Here is an 18,541-nt window from a genome sequence, read left to right on the forward strand (position 1 = left end):
TCTTTTAAAAAGAAAAAGAAAGATAGGGTAAAGGAGGAAACAACAACAACCGCAACAAAATTCAATAACCCAGAACAGAGCTGAAAACTTTTCAGGGCTGCTGATTTTAATAAGTACAATTGTTAACTACACAATAAAAAATTATTCAGATTTATTTTTTCTGAAACCTATTTAAAAAAAACTTTTAAAAGGAAGAAAAGATATCACAGTTGTTGTGGGAAGGAATCAGAATTGACAAAATAGGTGCCTGATCTACTGCAAATGAAAGGCTAACTGGGGGAGGGGTTTAGATAAGATTATAAAATATTCATTAGAGAAGAAAAAAAATCCTTTTACCCTTTGGTCGAAGACTGAAATAATGAAGGAAAACCAATGTCTAATGAGAAAAGATAGAAACTGGAGTGTAACTTTGAAAACAGCTGGTAAACACTATTCACATGCAATTTGGCATGGTAAATAAATTTTATTAAATATCAACCCTGAAACTATATGGACTGAATGAAGAGAGTATACTTTCGTGTCACAATAATTTACCTGTTCCATTTTTAACTGTGTTCCACATTTAACTTCTTCAGTCTAAAACCTTAATTTCTTTAGAAAACAAACCTATTGTTGTAGAGTGACCTCTAAAGACTTTCCCAGTGACAGTTTAATTGCTCTTCTAAACCAAGGGTAAAAGAAAGCATAGATCAAAGGGTTCACAGCTGAGTTATAATAGGTAAACCAAATTAAAATTTCAAAAACATATGTTGGGGTGAGAACCCTAGGAATGCATCAATTATTGATTCAATAAAATATGGGAACCATGAAATCACAAATGCAATCATTGCAATGCCCGGTGTTTTTGCTGCTTTTCTTTCCCTCTTTGATACTCTAGCTTTGTGACTCTCTGAGGATGACTCAGTGTTGCTGTTCATACTCTCTATCTTTCTAGCCTGTTGTTTAGCTACTAGAAAAATCTTACAGTAAAGAGTGACCATGACAAGAGTGGGAATGAAGAACAACAGAAAGTCTATCAGTACCCAGGTTTGATTCACAGCAATCTGACAACCTCCCACACAGGTGAGGGCACTCACTAATTTCTCCAGCCCATCATCATTGACACCTGTGTAAAGAAGTGAAAAGCCAAATGTAATGGGAAGGAGCCAGGAGAACACAATGCATATTCCTGAAACCAACAGGATGAATTTAGTTGGATATACCAGAGGGTCAGTGACAGCAATGTATCTATCAATGGAGATGAAGCACAAGTGAAAAATGGAAGAATAAAAAAATAACATATCAAAACAAGAGTGAACTTTGCAATAACTCTCCCCAAAATACCAGCAACTCTCCACTGACCTCACCATGCTAAAGGGCATCACAGTGGCTTCCACCAAAAAGTCAGCACAAGCCAAGGAGGCAATGAGAAAATTGGCTGGAGAGTAAAGCTGCTTGAAGTGAAGGATTGAAATTATGACCAGAAGGTTTCCCAAAATGGCCAGCAGAACTCTGGAGCCAAAGGCCAGGTAGAGGATGACTCGGGGTGCTGGGGAGTAGGAGGTTTTAATGCAGGATCCATTGATGTTCTCATAGCAGAGCTGTACAGCTGCAGGCTGGGACTCATTGCTTGGTAATCACAGAAAATTATCAGACATTTCCAAAATTCCTGAAAAAAAAAAGATAAATAAAATGCATGTGTGTTCAAAGTCAAATACTATCCTTCATGAATTATGATCCATTTCACTCAGACAATATTTGTAAAACACTTAACACATTGCCTAGCATAGCAGGTATTATATAAATGCTTACTTCCTTTCCCCCCTTCCTATAAACAGTGAAGCCCAATCCTCTGTTATACTCAATATATGTCCATTTAACTCAGTAGAACTGCTTTCCCTAATCTCAAAATCACTAAATTAAAAGCTTTGAATAAGTCTACCAAAGATCCTTAGCACCAAGACAGTCAGTGCTTCTCTGCTTGGTAACATTTCCCTCTAATATTCTCTTGTACCTCTGACAAGCTCTGCAAAGTTTAGTAGATACTAAAGGATTTCTCAGTGCAAAGGTCACCTTTTATTACTTTGTCCTTCTTCATGCCTTCGGCTCTGAGTTAACGTCCAAAGTACCACAACCTTTCTGGAACTGGGCCAAAGAAGTGCCAGAAAATCTCTAAGAGACAATCCCTGTGGGGTTAGGTGTGAACTAGGAGAAGCAATTTTTTTTCCAATTACCATTAGTAAGGAATTTATTCTGGTATACTGCTCTTTACAGGAAAATAAATTATTCATTTTGTGAGATTTGCACATTTATGTGTATGTCTTTTTGTTCTATGGATTTTTTTGATGGTCAAATTTATGGTCAATGTAGTGGCACCTCATATGTGTGTGTGTGTGTGTGTGTGCATATATACACACTTATATGAGATGTGGGTATGTGTGTGTGCATGTGTATGTTAAAATGTGTAGCTATTAAAGCTTAAAATTGCATTTTCTTTCAGGACACCTTGACTACATGCGTATAAACCATATACATACATATGTATATATACACATAAGTAGGTGTGTTTTAATAGTTTCTCCCAATCATTAAACAATAAACTTTATTTTTTAGGTATTGGCTGCCCATTTTAGAGCATAACACTTCAATAACTTTTTAAGAAATTTTTCCATTGCTAGCTGATCCCCAGACCACAAACATACAAGCAATTATTGCATCCACGCTTTAAGTCATTTTAATTTTGTTCTTCCTGAATATACTTGGATTCATTAGCAGAATCTTTGAAACCCTTAGTCATTTCCATATTACATTGAGGCATCAGAGGAGAGTTTTATTGGAAACTCTGAATATATATTTTACATATACATATGTGTGTGCTATAAACGTGCATATATTTCATCAATGTGAGAAACTTCCACTATGGACATGTCTTTCTACAAAGCAAATCAGCAACTATTGTGTAACTTGCGGTGTTACAGAGCTCTGAGGGAGGCATCAGGGGGAGGGTATTGAGAGGCTAAAAAAACTTTCTCAGGAGCCAGCATGTGTCAGAACTCACGGCTTCATAATTACAAAGCAAGCCTTTCTTCTACTAGTGAATGCTGCCCCTCCATACATAAGGTGTCACAAATGTATTCATGCAGTTTTAACCTTTTTTTGCTTAAGACTACACTAAGACTTTTGGCATATACATGTACTATACACACACACATATGTATAACATATAGATATATTTACACACATATAATGTGTGTATACAGAACATGTACACAATACTTACACCCTCATCTATCCATATAAGATGTGTGTGTATGCATTGTAAGGAAATAACAAAACAAGATGTTAGGATTAAGTAATACCTTGAAATCCAAATCAACATTTGACCTCATTGGTGAGTTTCTGTGCAGCACAAAGAATTCCCCAACTTGTCTTTAAGATATGAACCGAAATTGGAGTAAAATTGCACAGTGGTGCCTGCCTCCAAACTATATTCTGTCCTGATATGTCTACTCAACAATTGCAACTGTCTGGGGCTGGGATGGGCTACACTTGGTTTTGTTTGTCCTTCATTTTTGAAGAGGACCAATGACATGGCGGGGGCATGTCTTCCCCATTGGTGAATTGGATTTAAATAAGTCAGAGTTGCACAAAGTCATCAGCCTCACTCTCTCTTCCAGAGTCATCAAAGTCCAGTGGCAGGACAAAAGTCAGACTGGCAATGGCCTGAGATGTACCTTAATTCCTTTAATATCCTGACCAAGTTCTTAGCCTTCCATAGCAACTGCTTCAGCTACTTTCATGTCTGTTGGAACAAATTATTTTCATCTGTCCATTCCACAGGGTTCAGGAGTATTCACATGCTTGAGGTAGACATACCCTTAACTCACTAATGGGTTTGAGGACTGTTGATTATCGTCAACCTGGTTAGCCTGTCTGCCAAGACAGTTTTACCCAGTTTGGCTGCTGTGCCTGCTACAGCTTCTTAGAGTCATAGGTGACAATTGAGTGACAGGTAGAAACCAAAGGTGGATAAGCAGCCCTGAAAAGAGCTTGTCAGGCCCTCAAGCTAGAGGCGCCAATGTTCCTGGAACACCCCATACACCCCAGGACTATATCTATCTATCTGTCATTTTATTGTTGTTGGGAACTGATGATATGGAAACTCCTTCCACTAATGACAGCTGACAACTCATCTGTCATTTATAATCTGTGAGAATTGGATGAAGACAGGGCATGTGACTTGCCTTTGGTCACAAATGTATTAAGTGTCAGAGGTGGGAGGAGATCCCTAGACTCTAAGTCAAGACTCTGACTCTAAGAGCAAGCCTCAATCTGCTATGTCATGCTGCCTCTCTGCATTAAGTGTAAATAAGTAGATAGTCCTTTTCTATGTGTATGGTTACTTAATGGCTATAAAATTCACATAATGAATAGGAAGATAGTAAGCACGTGTTGTTTGGGCAGCTAGGTTTGTCCTGAATAGAGCAATGCGTGTAGAGTTAAGAAGACTCATTTTCCTGAGTTCAAATCTGGCTTCAGACATTTACTAGCTGTGTGACCCTGGGCAAGTTACTTAACCCTGCTCATCTCAGTTTCTCATATGTCAAATGGTTTGGAGAAAGAAATGGCAAGCCACTCCATTACCTTCGCCAAGAAAACTCCAAATGAGGTCATAAAGAATAAGACATGACTGAAATGACTAAAGGGAAAAAAAAAAAGCCCCTGATTACAGTGAGCACAGTTTCTAAGGAGTGCAGACCTTTCTTAGACCCAGTAGAGGGGAAATCAATGTTCTTGAAGGCTGGGTCATTGTGGATGCATCTAGAATGGTGTATCCCAAGCTGAATGGGAAGTGACTAGTGCCTCTGAACACAAAACATTTATAGCCCTGGGTCATTTTCCTTTGTTCTTCTAATACCCAGTAGGTGATGAATTTGTCTGTCAATCTTTTTTTATTTCAAATACCAACATTGAAGCAAATACCAACACTGGTCTATCCAGGCTGCTGGGGAGACTCTGGACCTATAATGAGACCTTCTCAGCTCCCTACCATCATTGGCAATATCAATTCAGAGATTTAATGTTATATGGTAGCTAAAGGATTAAATTTTATGGAAGTTCAACACTACAAGTCAAGAATGAAGAGAAAAAAACAGAAGAGGGGAAAGGGCAGTCCACTTTAATTTCAGTTCTGACTCAGAAGATAATATTCAGAAATTATCTCAATGTCATTTACAAATAACTTTCCTAACTTCTGCCATGTCAATTAGGATTGAATAGCTACATCATTTCTTTCTTTCTTCATTCAAGGAGGTGCCACAAGGCCAAATCAACCAGAACAAGGTTGAAGTAGTTAAAGGATTGTGGACCAAGTGTTGCAAGTAACCGTACTTGAGAATTGGTCATGGTTAGATTAAGAAACTGAGACCCAGGGAGGTAAAGTTCAAGGTAGGAAGTAAGAAGGAGATGAAGATTTGAAAGCAGATCGTCTATGTATGAAGTCAACATCCTTTCTACCATTCTACCTTGAAGAGCTTAAGAACTATGTCACCAGTTGCCGAGTACAACAGGATTGTTCACAAGAAAATGGAAGAATTTGTCACTATAATTTGGACTGGTTATGTCCAATATTACATCAATGATATTATGATAAAGGTAAACAACCACAGACATGTATTAGATTGAAATTTGGGGATAAGCAAAAAGGAAAAATTCCAGTGAGCGTCATAGGGAGAGAAGAGAGACATTTGTCTTTCTGTATAAGAAGCCTTGTACTACCAAGAGAAACTGGAATTTGAACTATATTGAGTATGTCAAAATACTGTGGAGATAACCCTGTTTCCCAGAGCTAAGGCCCAGAAAGCGAGCTGTGCCTTGAGCTTGGCATAACAATAATCCTTTGCCCTCTGGATGATCTCACCCTTGGCAAAGTGTATTGCATCAGGTGTTCACTCCCCCTATTTCCAGGGACCTCAGTGCTAACATCCTCTCTGACAAGCTCACAATGCTGTTCCTTGCACTGTACTTCTGTTTCCATCATAGAACTCTGGTTCTGTACCCCATAGAGTAATCAATACTCCCAAGACTTGGGACAATAGGACCCATGCAATTCAGTCCAGTAGGTGTATTAACACTGCCTGCACCCCAAGATGTCAAGCCCTCCTACTTGGGAGGACTTCCACTTGCAAGTTTTTTTTCTCACTCTGAAACCACTACCTGATTCTTGATACATCTGCCTCTAGCCTGCTCTGTTTTCCCAGGTTACAGACTGGTCCAGTCTGGACTGCATTCAAAATTCTGTTGACAAGTGAAAAGCTCATTCCCTAGAGTTACCACACCAGAGATAAGTGCTCATGATAGATACATCCAATTTTCCTGGCTCAGAACAGAATAGAAAAGCATTTATTGAGAACTTTTTATATGCCAAGCACTTTACTAAGTGCTGTGAGTATTAATATAAATTTGAGACATTTCCTGCTATTGCAGAGCTCCCTTTCTGATTGGGAGATGAAGTCTATATGTGAAAGTTCAATGGTAGAATATATGGAAGAGCTTGGGATTCCTTAGAGTGGTCAGGGATGATAGCAAGGCCTAGGAGTCCTTTATGGTGTGCAGTAGGGAATGGGAGATCTGGGTGGGATCTGGGTGTGTGGATTTCCTTATGTTACTTCTCAAGAAAGGTAAGAGATAAACAATATATTTCTATGAACGAGAGAGAAACATTTTGGTTTTTCAAGCAGAATAAGATGTGGACCTAACCCTTCATTGGATATTACTCTACAGATTAACATCATGAGGAAAGCATAAAGCCCTGTAGAGAAGAGTATAATGGATTTGGATGGAGCAATCCTAGCAGCATCAGTGGTAGGACTGGAGACCAGGCCTTTGAGTAACCTAACCATGCTATAGACAGTTTCCCATTTTGCATGCTCCATGATTTTAAAGTCTCTATGATACATAATTAGCACTGTACTTGATAATGGCAGTGGGCACCATAAGCAGAGTGGTCTGCCTGTCTAGATAGCAGAAAGATTGTCTTAATGAATGGGAGCTCAACAATCTTTGAGTCCTCATTACTTTTTTTTTAATGATTTTTTAAATAATTTTAGGTAATTGGGGTTAAGTGACTTGCTCAGGGTCACACAGCTAGTAAGTGTTAGATGTTTGGTCTGAGGGTGGATTTGAACTTTGTTCTTCCTTACTTCCGTGCTCTATCCACTGTGCCACCTAGCTGCCCACGTTCTCATTACTTTTGATAAAAAAGCTTATACAACAATACTGAAGTAGATATAACTTCTCCACAAAAGTCATGTAATAAGAAGGTATGGAAACTAAAAATTTCACATCCTCCCAGGCCCACCCTGTTTTTCACTTTTACATAAACAAGAAAACCCCGTAACAGCTTAATTAATAATGGCTAGGATTTATATAGAACTTTAAGTTTGGCAAAACACTTTACAAATGTTACCTCATTTGTTTTTCACAACAATGCTTGTAGGTAGGTATTACTATTACTGCCGTTCTATAGATGAGAAAACTGAGGCAGAGGTTAAATAACTTCCCCAGTTACACAGATAATAAGTGTCTGGGGCTGGGTTTGAATTCAGGTCTCTTTATTTCAGGTCCAGGGTTCCACCTCCTCTGCCACCGAGCTTCCTGAGCTTCCTGGGAGCCCTCAGGTGTGGTTGGAAAGCACAGAGTTGCCCGGTCCTTAGAACCAGGATTAGGAAGGCTCAGCGCTAGAACTGAGCTAGATTCTGATGACCAGTTGCTCCTCAGAACAATGTATCCAACTCTCACAACAAGTTCCAAGGCTGACATGCATATGTATCAAATTAGAAAATTTGCCCCACATTTTGACATAGGCATCCATTAGGTTTCCACAAATCACAGCACAAAAAGAATTAGGTTTCCTGAGGCTTCTGGTGTACTCTGACATGGACAAAAAACTAGTAACGCTTTTTGAGTGTTTTAAGATCTTTAATGGAGTGCTTCCTAAAAACAATACATCCACAACTTATTTTCACTTAATTTTTACTTCAAAAGAAAAGAAAAATACTTTGGAATTTCTGAATATATGAGGCATTAAAAAGTGTGTAATCCTTAGTGCTTTAAATGACAACTTTTTTTTATTTGCACAGAAGCTTAATAATCTTTGCATCCTTATTGTAATAGCTAACTGAAATATGTGCAGAAATTTTTTGTTTTATTTATTTTATTCTGAATTTAAGAAATACAGCAAGCATTTCCATAACATTGTAGAATAGGAAAAAAAAGATGATTACACCCAAAACTGCAAATTTATTATATATAACTTGCTATTTCTCTTAAATGTATAATAAAGTTATCATGTAACTTTCTTTTTTTCCCCCTTTTTTCTTCCCTCCTCTTCCCTCTCCTGGAGATGGCTACCAGTAGACACAAATCCGTATATTGGTATGTATATAATACATATATACATATATATTTCTATATATACTTCTATTTATCATTCTTTGGATGAAGGTAGTATCTTCTTTTATAGGTCTTTTGTAGTTAATTTAAGTATTTATAATACTCAAAATGACTTAGTCACTAAAAGTTGTTAAAAAATATTGCTATTACTGTGTAAAATGTTCTCTTGGTTTGGCTCATTTCACTTTTCATTATTTCATGCAAGTCTATCCATGTTTTTCTCAGATCATCAAGCTTATTATTTCCTATAGCACAATAGTATCCTACCACCGTCATATACCACAACTTGTTCACCCAATCCCTAATTGACTGTCATCCCTGCAATTTCCAGTTTTTTAGCACTACAAAGAGAGCTACTATAAATATTTTAAAACACATAGATTCTTTTCCTTTTTCCTTAAACATCTTGGGAAATAAACTTTCTAGTGGTATTGCTGAGTCAAAGGATATAGGCAGTTTAATAACTGTTTGGGCACATTTCCAGATGGCTCTCCAAAGTACGTGGATCACTAAACAGTTCCCCACCAATGAATTAGTGTCCCGATTTTTCCATTTCCCCTCCAACAATTGTGGCTTTTCCTTTCAATCATTTTAGCCAATCTGATTGATATAAAATGTCTCAGGGCTGTTTAAATGTGCATTTCTCTAATCAACAATGATTTAGAGCATTTTTTTTCATATGACTATAAATTGTTTTAATTTCTTCATTGAAAAACTGCCTGTTCATATCCTTTGACCATTTGTCAATGGGAGAAGTAGAGAATTAACTGAACAGGAATTATTGCACTTCTCAGATTGTGGAAGTTGTCTATTATATTAATGGAATGATCAAATAGATGTGAAAGCAAATCAGAACCTGTTATAATTACTAATTTGTCATTGGTATTAGTGAAATAATAACGATGAAACAAATGTTAAAATTGTTTTTACATATAACTGGTGAAAAAAATAAAATATTAAAAAAAAAAGAATAGAAATGACTAAAAAGCAATTTATAAACCAAATAACACTTTCGGGTGGGTAAAGCCAGTTCTAGGTAGTTCAGTGGTTGAAGAAGAAATAAGGACACAAAAAGTAAAGAACATCTTTATCTTTGGTAATAAAGCCATTGTCTATACCAGTGATTTTTTTTTACCTATTTAGACGATAAATCAATAAACATTTTATTAAGTTCCTACTATGTGTTAAGGACTGGAGATATAAATGCAAAAGTTAGTTCCTGATCCCAAAGAGTTTGTCTTCTCCTGGGATACATAGCATGTTAATATGTAAGTAAACACAGGGCACATACAAAATGAACATAAAGTAATATGGAGGGTGGAAGGTGGCTAACCATCGGGGGAGTTGGGAAAGGACTCTTGAATGAGGTGGCTCTTGAAGTGAACCTTAAAATGATTTAGGGATACTAGGAAGGAAAGGTGAGTAAAGTAAGCATTAAAGTAAGCCCAGGGGACTGCCTGTGCAAAGGTGGCAGTAAGTTTTTATTATTTGTTGGAGATGTGAGCTATACTTTACTTCAGTCTTTAAAACAGTAGGGAAAAAAGAAAGTTCTTAGATACAGAATGGAGCTGATATTGAATGGGCTGGAGAGAATTAGAGGGGGTGGTAGTGAGAGAAAGAGGGAAGGAGGGGGAGGGAGAGAGAGAGAAAGAGAGAGAGACAGAGAGACAGACACAGAGAGATAGAGAAAGAGAGACAAAGGCAGAGAGACAGAGACATAGATAGAAAAAGACACAGAGAGACAGAGATGGACAGAGAGAAAGAGAGTCAGAAAAAGAAAGCCTGAGACAGAGATAAAGAATAATGCAGAGGTTCAGATTCCTTGAGTCTGGCCTGCTTGTCAATACAAGGGTCACAAATAGCTCCAATTCTTAAAATCTCACTCACCTCAACTGGTGTTTTAATAAACCCTGTCTCTGACTGAAAGACTTGATTCAAATTCTTTCCAGGCAGAACCCATGTTTTCTGCCCTTGAATTTTGGGGTTCCAGCACCCCTAAACCACAACAGTACCTTTTAGCAAAATAGCCAGGCATTGTTAACGCTGATCATATGAAGAATAATAACATAGCAATGAAGTGGAATATTGAAGGAAAGAGATACTTTTTACATGGTGATAATACAGATTTTATATGTAAACAGGGATATGTTTTATCCCAATCAACCAGACCTTCTGAACTGATAGTGCAGTATAACAGAGGAGAACTAAAATATCCAACATGTGTTAGAAAAGAATCTGAAGGAAAGCGTAGATCTCTCCAGTTATTAGATATGGCAATGTTATTGGCTCATCACAAAAGAGTTACGAAAATGGTTCCTCAGTAGAATGCAAATGTTTGGATTATCATTTCCTACAAGGGTATACAACAGCCTAATGCAGGGACAATGGACTACAGCACCATCATGTTTAGAACCTTGCATGTTATCTTCAATTGAGATGGAAAATAATGATTCGATTTTGAAATGGAATTTTGACAACAGACCTTATTTTTTCCGTAGCGAGTACATTTTATTTCTGAGTAAAAAGAACAGTTTTCTAGCTACATTTTTCATAGAATCTGAATTGAGAGTGCAGTGCCACAGAGGGCAATTCAGATATTCTCCACACATTGAAAAAGGAAGGATTCAATACAACTAACAACCATTAAGGATATGAAAAAAATGATGGAAAGAAGAAGCATATTTGAGAGCATCATCAAACACAATAATCTTAAGAAGAATAAAAATATCACTTAAAATAATATCACTTGAGCTATTTACAACCTTCAAAAAAAAAGAATAATGCAGATACATCACAGACAAAATTTAAAAACCAAAAAAAAATGGGTTTTTGACAAAACTTAAAATAGGTGACTTTTCTACTTCATTTGAAATGCTAATCCAAGAAAGGAAATGGAATAAAAAGTGCTATGAAATAAGAGGGGGAAAAAAAGAGTCAAAGGAATCCAGTACTAAAAGACAGAAACAGATGCCTAATGAGTACAGGCAGACACTGGTGGGAAGCTATGAAACCATGTGATCTGACTTGGCAAGTGAATTTAACCAAGTGCTACTTATTGGGACTGAATTTGGAAGTTTGTGTCTAATGTAAAGAGCAGCATAATCTTTACATATTATTAAAAATTCCTGCATCTTAGGTTTTTCCACCCCTTGAAAAAAAATCCTTCAAATGAATTTTAACTTCTTCTATCTGAAACCTTTACTTGCTTGGAAAACAAATCTATTGTTGAAGGGTGACTTCTGAAGACTTTCCCAGTGACAATCACTTTAATTGCTCTTCAAAACCAAGGGTAAGAGAATGCATATATTAAAAGGTTCATAGCTGAGTTAAAATAAGCAAACCAAACTAAAATTTCATAAATATAGGTTGGGGTGATGAACCCTAGGAAAGCATCAATTATCATTTCAATAAAACAGGAGAACCATGAAATCACAAACGCAATCACTGCAATGCCCAGTGTTTTGCTGCTTTTCTCTCCCTCTTGGACTCTCTGGCTTTGTAACTCTCTGAGGATGAAGATTCTCCTTTCTTGTGTTTTCAATCTTTCTAGCCTGTTGTTTAGCTACTAGAAAAATCTTACAATAAAGAATGACCATGATCAGAGTGGGAATGAAGAACAGCAGAAAGTCTATCAGTACCCAGGTTTGATTCATAGCCATCTGACAGCCTCCCACACAGGTGAGGGCACTTACTAATACTTGTAGTCCATCATCACTGACACCAGTACCAAGAAGTGAAAAGATGCAAGTAATAGCAAGAAGCCATGAGCGTGCAATGCACGCCAAGGAAACATTCAGAGTGAACTTGGTTAGGTAGACCAGAGGTCAGTGAAGACAATGTATCTATCAATGGAGATGAAACACAAGTGAAAAATGGAAGAATAACAAAATGATCCATCAAAAAAAGTGAAATTTACAATAACTCTCTCCAAAATACCAGCAACTCTCTACTGACCTCACCATGCTGAAGGGCATCACAGGGGCTCCCAGCAAAAAGTCAGCACAAGCCAAAGAGGCAATGAGAAAATTGGCTGGGGAGTGCAGCTGCTTGAAGTGAAGGATTGAAATCATGACCAGGAGGTTTCCCAAGACAGCAAGGACAACCCCAGAGCCAAAGACCAGATAGAGGATGACTTGTAGTGCTGGGGAGTAGGGAGTCTGAATGCAGGACCCATTGATGTTCTCATAGCAGAGCTGTACTGCTGCAGGCTAGGACCCATTGCGGCTCATGAGTCTGCTCTCTGAACCTTGCAGAATTTTCATTAGCTTGTGTATTTTTGGGTCTTATTGAAATCTCGAATTATCTCCTTAAAATAAAAGATGCATTGAGTTAATGTCTTAAAAAATCTCAGTTACTATCTTTAATAAATTATGAATCATTTCCTTTTTATAAATTATGTAATTATAAATCATGTTACAAATCTTCTCATACATATTCAGAAGTTGACCATGTAACTCAGAAACACTTTTGCAATTAATCTCAAGGCAATTCAAGTAAAAGTCTCAGCAAATCTACTAAAGATTTCCATGAAGACATCCAAATGCCTTAGCTGCTTATTTAAGAAAATTTCATTTTGACCCACTGGTAAATTATTCTTTACTTCAGAGGAGCTTGTCTTTATCAAGAGTAATGAGATGTGATGTGATCACTCAGCTCAAAGGTCAGCTTTTATTCCAGTGCTCTCTCCCCTGGCATCACTTAAAAGTTAATGCCCAAAGTACCCTGAAAGCATTTAGGAGATCAGCCAAAGAAATCCCATCCCCTCAAAACCTCCAAGATCAAATCCCTATAGAGTGAAGTGTGAACTGAGGAAAGAAACTTTTTTTCAGTCATTTTCTGAAAAGAAAATGCTGTTTTTAAATCTACAGGAAATCTCTTATCCATTTGATTTTGTAACATGTGCAATCTATTCACATGTACTTTGTTCTATGAATTTCATTATCTCATGGAGAATGATGTGTATTATATGTGTACATTTTAATAATAATAATGAACATTTACATATCACTTTAAGGTTTGCTAAGAACTTTATATATGTTATCTCAATCCTCACAACAACACTGTGAAATAGATGCTATTATCTCCATTTTACAGATGGGGAAGCTGAGGCTAAGAAATTGTTACTTGCCCACAGTGACACAGCTTGAAAGGGTACAAGGCAGAGATCAGTCTCAAGTCTTCCTGCTACTTAATTCCTGCATTCTATCCGCTGATCCACTTAGTTGCTTTTTTTTCCTAGCTCTCTGAACGATTTTTAAAAATTTCTATGTAAATCTTTGTCCTCCCAAAATTTTCCACAGAGGGAAATTGATTTGTGAAGCAAACCACTGAAAAGGAGAGAGCCCTGAGTCTTTTGTCTTTAGGTCAGAGAAAGGACTGTGGAGTAGGCTGTGGTGTAGTAAACTGTGAGGGAATAAATAAGAGCACTGCAGGAAGTCATGGGTTCAAATCCCAGCAATGCCACTTGGGCAAGTCACAACCATTCCACATCAGTTTTCTTTTCTATCAATTATGAGGCTTGGATTTGATGCCCTCTAAGCCCTGTGCACTATGAGGGAGGGGAACCTATGGCCTTGAGGCTACATATGGTCTTCTAGGTCCTCAAGTGTGGCCCTTTGACTAAATCCAAACTTCACAGAACAAATCCCCTGAATAAAAGCATTTGTTCTGTAAAACTTGGACTCAGTCAAAAAGCCACACCCAAGGATCTACAAGGCCACATGTGGCCTCAAGGTCACCGGTTCATCACTCCTACACCCTTTTCTCCATGCCTTGTTATACTTTCTTCCTCTTCCACTAATTTTTCTTTTCTTTTTCCTTAGCTTCAGTTTTCTTCCTCTGACTTTTTGATGTGATTTTCCTCTCCACTCTAATCCATTTTCTGCTCATCTGTCAAATAGATCTTCCTAAAGCACACATCTGTTCATAGCATCCCCCTGTTCCATGAACTCCACTGACTCCCTGTTACTTCCAGGTGAAATATAATATCCTCTGTTTGGTTCTAAAGAACATGGCTCCTTTTAAACTTGCCAGTTTCTTTATAACTTAGTCCCTTCAATGTCATCTGAGATTCAGTGGCACAGGCTCCTTACTGTTCCTCCTATGGGACACTATCTCCCACCTTTAAGTGTTTTCACCAACTTTCCCCCAAGCCTGGAATTTTCTTCCCCCTCGTCTCTGATTCAGAGCTTCCCTGGCTTCCTTCAAGTGTCAGCTAAGACCCCCTCTTCTATGAAAGGCTTAAAATGCCAAACAGAGGATTGCGTATTTGATTCTGGAGGTAATAAGGAGCCATTGGTGTTTATTAAGTAGAGGCATGCCATCTGTGGTTTAGGACATCACTTTGGCAGCTTAGTGGAGAATAGATTGGAATGGAGTGAGACTCGATATAAGGAAACCGCTCAAACAATACTACTACTACTACTAATAATAATAATAATAATTCAAGAATGAAGTGATGAGAACTCCACCAAAATGGTAGCTGTGTGAGTGTTGAGAAGGTGATATATATGAGAGGTTGTGAAGGAAGAAAGGGTAATACTTGGCAGGCTTGAATATGTGCATTGAGTGAAATTACCAACATGACTCTGAGTTTGGGAGCCATGGTGATTGAGGATGATGGTGCCTTCCAGAGTAACAGGAACATTTGTAAGCAGGGAGACATTTGGTAGAAAGATAATAAGCTCATTTTTTTTGATAGAGTGATTTTAAGATGCTTACAGGATACAAGATTTCAGATGTACAAAAGGCTATTGGATGTAGAACTAAAGATAAGAATGGAGATTAGTGTAGAGATCTAGGAATAGAGACTCCAGAATAGGAATAGAAAGTGACTAGAGATGATAATTGAACCCAGAGGAGCTGAAAAACATGATTATGTGAGATAATTGAAAGGTTCCCCTAGAGGACTTAATCTGAGTTCTATGAACTATTTAAACAAGCATATCTTGTTAAATATTTTTGTAAAATTGGTTCCTATGTAGAAGCAACTATGTGGCTCAGTGGATATAGCACTATGCTTGGAGTACAAATTTGTGTTTATATCCACCATCAGACACTTATTAGCTCTATGACCCCTCCCAAGTCATTTAACCACTGTCAAAATCAGTTTACTCAACCATAAAATGAGTCCAATAACAACTTCTATCTCTCAATGTTTTTGTTGAGAGGATAAAAAGAGTTAATATTTGTAATGTGCTTAACACAATATCTGGCATATAGTAAACTCTTAATAAGAGTTTTCCTTCTTTCTTTCTTTCCTTTTCCTTCCTTCCTCCTTCCTTCCAGTCCTCCCTCCCTCCCTCCCTCTCTCCCTCCCTCCCTCCCTCTCTCTCTCTCTCTCTCTCTCTCTCTCTCTCTCTCTCTCTCTCTCTCTCTCTCTCTCTCTCTCTCTCCCCTCTGTTTCCTTCCTTAATCCTATGAATTTTATTTTACTTATTTAAAAATTAAATTATGATAAGGCATCCCTAGACTTCACCAATCTAACAAAGGTTTCCATGACTCACCAAAAAGTTAAAAACTCCTCATTTAGAGTCTTCAAGTAGAGGGATGCACCCCTAGATAGTAGGCGTGATATGGATGTTGAACTAATAAAGAGAAGTTGGACAAGTAGGAGGAAAACCAGGGAAGGGGGGATGTCATGAAAACTAAAAAGGAGATAGTATTGAGAAGATGGTGACTGGCAAGGTCAAAGGCTACAGAATGGTCAAGAAAGATGAGAAATGAGAAAAGACCATTATATTTGACAATGAAAAGATCGTTGGAGACTTTGAAAAGAGCAGTTTTTGCTGAATAATATCAGAATCTAGATTGCAGAAGATTTGGAAGAGAGTAAGAGGATAGGAATTAGAGGTAGAATAGTAACACCTTTCTCAAAAAATTCTCTCTCTGAAAGGAGAGGAGAGAAATAGGATAACAATATCAGGTCAGAGTCTTAAGGATGAAGAAGATAGGGGAGTGTTTGAAGGCAGCAGAAAATGAGGCAGTAGGTAGAAAAATACCGAAGATAATAAAAGCAACACAGAGTAGGTATGGTAGAAGAACAATCTGCTGGAGAAGATTGTTATCATCACATAAGAGCCCCCACAAGAGTTCTTCTTATTAGCTATCAGCCAGGCTTAATATGCTTTTAGAAAAGTTATTTGCAAAATAAGAATAACCAGCCCAGTTATTATAGAAACCATCTTCCCAAACTAGGGGCATAGTCTTCCTTTGCACACAAAATGTCACTAGAGATACTGAGATCAAACTTAGAGAACACACTTAATTCATAGGTCCTATTTACTAAAAGTGCCTTTCTTCTTTGGTGGAGTTTTTGTAATGTTCTTAGAGAATTTTCTTATGGCCTGTGAGGATTGGTGCTCTTGTAGGATTCTGAAGTTGCCTTTCCCAAGTGAGCCTGTTTGTTCCCAAAAAGTTTCTCAGCTCCTGGTCAGATGATGTCATCAGTCATTCTAAGGACACTATTACCAGATCTTGTGGACACTGCTACTGGTACTAAAGGGAACTCTAAATCTTTGAAACTCCCAAAGCTTACCAGGTAAACACGTAGGAGATCAGAGATTGAAGAGAAGTTAAAAAAAACAAAAAACAAAAAACAAAATAAAACTATTACCTCCTTTATGAACTCTTCAGGACAATTTCCACTCAGAAATCTTTCATCATTAGATTTCACCTTGACTATACCTGCTTGATCCTGTAATGTGCAAATTACAAAGTGGTTTACTATGTTATACACAGACCCAGAGTTCAACTGCAAGAAATTGCCTATATGACATATATGTTCTATCACTGATCAGAGCACTTAAGGACTCCCAAATTAACTAAGGATTTAGTGGAACCTAGTTTTTACCTTTGATTGATTGATTCATTCCAGTTGTCTCAGCCTTCTTTGATTACAGTCATGGTGGTTGAAGTGAAATCTCTCACCATTTTATACACTCACACATACAGAGACACATGCAATTATTATATATTATATATAACTTTATATATACTTATATGTAATTATTATTTCCCCCATGGAAATATAAGCTCCTTATGTCAGAGACTGCTTTATCTTTTTCTTTGTATTACCTGTAACATAGTACCTGGCATGAAGTAAATACTTAACAAATGCTAGCTTATTGATTGATCTTTAAAAGGAAGAGCATAAAAGGAGCCTTGCACATGTGTATTATGCCTGGGATTGTGTCTTTATTTACAAAGAATCTGGGAAACCTGATTATGACAGTATCGTGAAGATACAGAATGGTAGTGCCTTGGAGAGACTGTCGAGCATATGCTAACATTCTATAACTAGTTCTGGTCTGTTAACCAAGTAGTTAGGAAGGATGGGCAGCCAGAATGGGGACATCTTCAAAAGACTTATTCAGCTTCAGCTATCCCTCTTTGCTTCATTCTCTCAAGCTACAATGTTGTAGGACCTTAATGACTTCTTTGCTCCCAGTGTTGAAGAAAACACAATGCTATAAGGAGAGAGGCCTTAGGTTTCTCTCTCCTCTGAGGCATGAAAGGGCCTTTGTCCTTGGCATCTGCTTTTGTTGTTTTCCATTTTAAAGTGAAGGGATTGGGTCCTTCAATCTTATGAGTTTAGAAGGGTCAGAAAGGCAGGCAGGACAGCATCAATGCCCTGATAAACACAGTGACCTTAGGGAGTGACCTCTGGACCAAGACCAGTAGTGGCTGAGACAAAAAATCATTCAGTAGCCTAGCCACATCTGGACCTGAATAAAGTTCACAATGTAACCCCAAGGTATTGAGGGGAAATGTTGGTACCTTTATTATTGCTGTATCTATGAAGTAAATATTCTTTCATAAAATCTAATCATTTTCAAATGGTAAAAGGGAACTGGAACACTAGACATTTTTGTCTAACAAAGAATGTGGGGATAGGGAATTCAGCCAGTATGATCTTGAGCAAATGTGAGTAGGATAAAATACCACAAGAACCTTTGGAAAAGTGAGCCAAAATATTCTTGATACAGAAGAAATGAATGGTTTTGAACATGGAGTTATTTTTAAAAATTATTTTTCTACTTGACACTTACTAGCTGTGTGACCCTGGACAAGTCACTTAACCCCAATTGCCTCACCAAAAAAAAAAGGC

The 18,541-nt window shown here is 37.6% G+C and overlaps 2 pseudogenes; both read right to left on the reverse strand.

The window, feature by feature from the left end:
- Positions 1–571: 571 nt before the first annotated feature.
- LOC110208955 (trace amine-associated receptor 8b-like) lies at positions 572–1,616 on the reverse strand (annotated as a pseudogene).
- Positions 1,617–11,608: 9,992 nt separating this feature from the next.
- On the reverse strand, positions 11,609–12,727 carry LOC144457640 (trace amine-associated receptor 7a-like; annotated as a pseudogene).
- Between the last annotated feature and the right edge of the window lie 5,814 nt (positions 12,728–18,541).

This window comes from Phascolarctos cinereus, unplaced genomic scaffold (assembly GCF_003287225.1).
Source record: "Phascolarctos cinereus isolate Bilbo 61053 unplaced genomic scaffold, phaCin_HiC Scaffold_5;HRSCAF=322, whole genome shotgun sequence".
NCBI lineage: Eukaryota > Metazoa > Chordata > Mammalia > Diprotodontia > Phascolarctidae > Phascolarctos > Phascolarctos cinereus.